The sequence below is a fragment of the Cotesia typhae genome, unplaced genomic scaffold (assembly GCF_013202065.1).
Source record: "Cotesia typhae breed Kobodo isofemale line unplaced genomic scaffold, CoteBio_Ctyphae contig_23, whole genome shotgun sequence".
Classification (NCBI taxonomy): Eukaryota; Metazoa; Arthropoda; class Insecta; order Hymenoptera; family Braconidae; genus Cotesia; species Cotesia typhae.
The window spans coordinates 2280003-2286994 of NW_027423729.1; positions in this window are offsets into that span (position 1 = coordinate 2280003).

The window sequence follows — 6992 nt, forward strand, 5'->3', positions numbered from 1 at the left end:
CAAAGCTTACTCACTCGTATTTTTAGAAACAGGAAATTACACGCCCTTTTGACAATACCAAATACTTTTAATTACTCTGAGTGTAAAATTCTAAATCTTATTATAATATTTTCGTCAAAGGGAATAAGACCTCCTGCAGTTTTTACAAAGTAAACCGGCTCGAGTAATTTTTTCTTGTAGCTTCTGAACATCACGTGCTAATTTTCCAAACCTGTTTCAAATAAATTCAACATTACTATCGAATTTTAATTGATAAAAATGAAATAAACTAAGTCAAGAAAATTATTTTAAAAAAAATTGCATTTATAATTTTTTAGAGCTTCTATAGATTAAACTTTTTGAGAATTATTTACAACCCTTGCTAGCCCATGTTAAATTTTTTTTTTTTTTTTTGTACTTTTAAATAAAAAAATATATATCAAAAACATAAAAAAAAATAAACTAAAAATTTTATCCAAAAACATGAGAGCCAAAATTTTTTTCCAACTTTTAAAAGCAAAAAGAAGCTATGGAAATGTTTATTTTTTCTTTTTACGAGATTTTTTATCATAAATTTAAAAAAAATTTGAAAATGTTCATTTTTGATCTAGTTATGGCCCAAAATGGGGTTGATCCCACTTGTAAATAATTACCAACTTTTTCTAGCTCTAATAAATTTGTAAGAAAAAATTCTAAAAATGATCAGATGTCTCTTAATTTAATTATCATAAAATTAAACTTTTTTTAAGAAAACTAAATTGATAAATAAAAAATTTAAACTCAAAAGTAATAAATTTATTTTACCGAATTTTTGGGGTGTCTGTCATTGTCATGTCTGGTTCTCCCCAATGTCACGGTCATGACGTTTGAGAATGTCCACCAAAAGCCGTCCCTTTGGCATTAAGTATTAAGAAAAGATGAATCTTTTAAACCTGAAGATATAAAACTTGTTTAAATGATTGTTATTATTATTACAAAAAAGCCCAGGCATGAACTGACAAAAATGGTGTGTATTGGATTAATAAAAAAATGGTTTGTTAATGGGCATGAAAAATTAAAATTATGATGAGGATATTGCGGGGTCTCAATTAATCGCATCAGTGAAGTGAGAGAATAGTGACAATGGTGTTAGGTTGGTGATGTTCTGTGATGGTAAGTGCATTACCATCAACTATCACCATTATGTATCTGCAATAGCGTATGCAGCTTTTATAATAACACCAACAATAACCAATAACATGGTTAAGCCTGATATCAATATCTATATCTATATCTATATACATCTCCACTTACATGTGTGTGATAAAAAGCGATGATAAATTTTTGAATTACAATATCTGATCGCGATTTATATTGACGCGTCAATCGAAGGGCGTCGATCGTAGCTCGGGCATTTCTATAGCTTGGGTGCGGCACACTCTTACAACGGAAAAGGCACATCCCGTGGCCTGTCAAGTGACAGTTGAGGATATACCGGGTGCACGAACGAGCGCGAGGCCGCGTGGATCCTCGCCCATCCGGTCAGATTTATCCACCGATATTTTTGTTTTTTTCATCACATGCCACTCAAATTCGTACCTTCATGCTCATGCCTCCGTGCTTTATTCACCCTTGGCCTTTTCACACTTGTTCTTCTTTATTATCCGCAATTAAAATCTTTTTATTGATTTTTTTTTCCCTGGTAATTATTTTTCGGCCTACAAAATTAAATTAAATTATATTAAAATCATCAAATATTTTTTTAGTATTTTTTTTTCATAAAAAAAATTATTATTAAAAAAATTTTTGGAATTTTTTTGACAAATAAATTATAGCAAAAAAAAATTATAAATGCTATTTTTTAAAAATAATTTAGACCTAGTTTAATTTTCAATAAAAATTATTATTCTTTTGATTTTTTAGAAATAAAATCAAAAGAAAAATTTTTTTAATTATTTATTTTAAAAAATCCAAAAAATTGTTAAATAAATTAAAAAATAAAACAAACAAGTAAATACTGCTGATTGATAAATTGAATTTAAGTTGAGAAGAATGACAGACAGACTCATAAATCAATTAATATAAAAGCTAGTGCTTTGATTGTGATCTTTGGACAGTAATATGATTTAATTTTAATAAAGAATGCGCTCTTACATGCTTTATTATTGTACGTATTTTTATTATTATTAATATCAATGCATATAATAACAACAACTGATATTACATGATTGAACATTAATCCGTGTATATTGTATGTCAGTGTGACAAATAATACGTGTGGTCTACTATACATCACGATTGACTCTTGTCTTCGCTCGTATTTCCTATTATACATCCGTACTGTCGTATTTCTTCACTCTTTTACGTGTCAGTTTAATTCTACTTTTAACACTGATCCGACCCTTGGATCTTGATCTATGCTCCTGTAACTTAAATAAAAATTTATAAATAAAGCAAATTTGTAAAATATTGTTGTTTAATTTATTTACACGAAAAATTTGTTTTGGAAACGAAATTTAGTGAGTCTTTTGAGGCTAAAATTATCCGTTTGATACTGAAAATTACTATGTGTTGAGTATAAGTAACGTTATGTAGTATATAATGTAAAAAATTTCCGGAGCAAACACAGAATAAATGTGAAGTGGATTTTTTATGGAGCGAGCTTCATACTAATAGGGAGTTTGGATTAGATATTTATAGTTTAAAAAAAATTAATGAGATTAAGTAAGCGATTATTAACATTTATATTCTTAATAACAAAATCAAAGATTTTAAGGAATCCGGGGTAAGATGGGACAAAATATTTTCATTCATTTTCGGGGCGGAAAAAGTAAAAAATTTACAAAGGATATTTTTTGAAGCTTGAAAATGATTTTTAGTTAATTGAAACGATTTGTTGACAAGATTAACAAAATAAAATTACACTGAAAAAAAATTTTGAACCAAGAAAATAATTTAAAAGTTTCATTGTCTTGAATTAAGACAAAAAGTTATTGAATTGAATAAAATTTCTTAGTTAAAGAATTTTTCTACTCAAATTGAGAAGATAAAATTCTTCAAAATTATTTACTTGATTCAAGTAAATTTTTTTTTTTCTGTGTAAGACTAAATGATTAAATCGACGTTAAATAAATAATTTTTTAAAAAATTATTTTTTTTTTTTAAATAATATCAAATTGTAAAATTTTTGAAACTAATTTTAAATGTTAATTTTCCAAAAAAAAAATTTAATGCTTCATTTACGTCAACGTTAAAATTTCAACCAGATTTCCCTGGCTCCACAATTCTCAACCAAGTTCTTATTCTATTAATAGATTTCGACTTTACTCTATTGAGCACTGCAAATTGTTTTCAGTATGAGAAATTAGTCACGCACTTCATTTATTATTCCTCAGTATGGCTGAAGAAACACATAACACATGCAGTAAAAACTGTCGGCATGTTATGGAAAACGTGATCAGTTAAAAGTTACTGATACAACACATATAATAGTAGTCTATGCATTACAATCACTAAACCCATTTTCCGCTAAAGCTTAAAGCGAGGTCCACATAGGCTCTATGTATTTAAAATACTTGTACTTATATATTAATATAATAATATATGCATACTTGCATATGTATACTTTACGATCGGAGATTTAAATAAAGAGTCGTAAAGATCCCGATCGCGAGAAATTTCTTAAGAGGGATAAATTGATCCAGTACGACGATCGATCCCAAGATCGATATGCAAGGACGACAGGAGTCCAGTCATACAGATTAACTATTTTTATATGTCAGCAATTTTATTAGTTTTTTTTTCGCTTTATCAGTTAGTTTTATCGGATAGTTTCTTTTAGCTCGTAACTTGACGAATTAATTAATTACTTTTAAAAAAAAAAATTTATTTTACATCAGAGCGACTTGTTTTTGTAAAATTTTTGATTATGATGTAAGCAATTTATTATTTTTTTAATTAAAATAGTGCAGACTAATTTAGGGTTGACGTAAGAAATTATTTAAAATATTAAGGACGTTATTTGCACTCACATGGCTTTGATAAGTGATAAAATCAATGAGTTGTAATTGAGAAGCTAATAATAGATATTACGAAATAAAATTTATAAAATAGATCTTTATTAAGAACATCTGTATGCATTTATGCATAACGTTCCCTAGTTATTAATTACTAATTATATTATTTTTATATATAAATGTCAATGTCTTTTGGAAGATATTATGTAAGTTAACTAATAACTAATTAAATATGCGATAAATAGAACAATGTTGATACGATGAATATCAACTGGTTTATAATTTTTATTATATATATTATATTACCATAGTTACGAGCAAAAGAAACTTTATTGACAGCTCTACGTTCTTGTTATAAATTTTATTATGTGTGATGAAATTTGAAAATTATTGAGCTAATAAATTATTTAGTTTTTTTGCAATTCCTAATAATTATGTACAATTTATCGGAGATATTATTTTTAATCCAAAAAAAAAAAAAAAATCAAGAAAGATTTTTTAGATTAAAATTTTTTTTACTTAAATTAAAACGATTAAGCTCTTCAAAATTATTTTCTTGGTTCTAGAATTTTTGTTTTTGATCAAGTTAATTTTTTTTTTCGCTTGCAGATCCTGTTTTATAATTATAAAAATTTTAGACTGCCAAATTTGCATGAGAAATTTTTTTGAGTCATTTATATTATTATAAATATTTAATTTTGTATCTATATACATTATTTACAGGCTTGTTTGACTGTCAAAAATAATTTGATAAATTTATTTATATTGTAACATTTATTTTCCAAAAAAAAAAAAATTGATTGATTTTTGAAAATTTTAACATAAAAGAAAATCTTTAAAAAAACTCACAATTTATTCACCCTTTAAATAAACCTAAATCATGAAATATCGAGACAGTTTCAACCTATAGGTCCACAATTTATAATCCAATATATCAGAAGGGCCTATTATATAAAATTTCACAGATTAAAGGCGCAGCCAGGTAAAGAGTCAAAAAAATCCCTCATACAACATGAGTTATTTATTTAATCCATAAAAGTCATCTTAACATCGTCAATACCGTATTTTTTTCCTATAAATCCATTTTCATCGTGGTAAAACCTTAAGAAATTTAAATCACAAAATTAATCATTTTTACACTTACCCAGGTCAAAAGTTTAAAAAACCCTCAATAGTAGCATAGCTATAGAGCTTGAGTTATTTGTCCTGACTATTAAAGTCACCTAAACTTTAAACACCGGTACAAAGCCGTTATTGTTATAATGATAACTTATAAATATATTTATTTATAGCAGCTCAAGAAATTCATCTATTGAATCTGAAAAAATAATATTAAACTTTCTTCAAGTTTTCCTTGTATTTTTATTTAGTATTTACTACTTGTATCAACCATCAATACCACCAATTTGTGTATATAACTTCATATCATGAAGACGATGACTATTTGTATGCTTGTTCCTTTTTAAATGTATATAGTTTATAAGCAGCCGTAGATAAAATTTAAAATGCTCTTATAAAACAGTAATTGAGATTTAAATGACAAAAAATATTGAAATAATTAATATCAGTTGTGAAGTTACAACACTTGAACCTTCAAAACGGATTATATACATATACAAATTCCGGTTATAAAAAATTAAATATAATAGATTGTACGTTACATGTTAGATAAAAAAAAAAAATACTATAAGTTTATAAATTGGGGACTGTTGCGCAATAATAGTTTCGGGCCAGATGCAATTGGAGTATAAATCGACCATTTAATTAAATATTTCAATTTAACTCAAGTTAGCAGCATTATAAAGTAAGAAAAAAAATTTATTTTGGAAAAAATGAGCGATGTTGAAAGAAGAAATAAATTTAATGAAAAAAAAAAAAACTTTTTTCAGCTAAGAAATAAAAATATTTAAAATTTTCAAGAAATTAATTTCTTATCAAAATAATGCTCATTTATTTTTTTTTTTTTTTTTTTTTCAAAAGAAATTTTCTCTGTGTATATTTAATGTTAGCCGACGTTCTAAATTTTTTGATTTTTTTTTAACAATTAAATTAAAACAAAAAATTATTTTTAAAAAATTGCACTTGCAGTTTTTGAAGTTTTTTACACGTGAAATTTTTAAAAAATTTTTTTGTAATAATTTTTTGAATAAAAAAAAAATTCGAAAAATTTTTAGATGTCGGCTAACTTTAGTCTTATGTATATTTAAGTTTAAGTTTATATTAAATTAAAGATAGACAAGATAGATGATAGAAGACAATAGATGTAATGCCTTGAATTTTCTAACAAACAGCAGTTTATGTTAAGAATATCAATTTAAGATAGTATTAGTAATAGAAGAAGATATGATAGTAGATAGTAAATAGTATACGGTAGATGTGAATGTAGATTAAATAAAAGCACGGAAAGCACCTCCTTGTGCATGGATTTGACCGTCCTAACTAAAACTACCAAACACCGAGAGAAGTATATAATGAAGAAGAGTAGCAAATACATTACACAGAGTAGAGGTCCCGACATACATAACATATGTGGATGTATATATGTCTATGCACACACCATATATATTGCTCGGCATCTCCCACGCCTAACTACTATCATTCTTGTTGCGGTAGCCTTAGAGGACGGATCGTCGACTCTCTCGTTCTTCATTCGAAGTCTCGCGTGCGCACTTATTCCTCGACACGGTCCCGGCGCCGCACGTGCCGTCCAGTCTTATGACATATAAGTTTATATTTACAATTATTAATCACATTTATTGTCTATTAAAAATACATCACACGTCTCGTTAAATAATAAAAAGTTATTTACTCACCCGGGGCCATGGAGCTTGAATTAAGTGCTGTCAAAATGAAGTTTTTTATCTGGAAAAAATTTGTCCGCTTGTTTGTCAACTGACAGTTTTATTTTGTTGCGCAATTAATTAGTGTCTGGAAAAAAAAAAATTTAAGTATTAAATATAAAATGACTTAATTATTTGAAAATTGTGCACGTGAACGAGGAAACGTATAATTGTATCA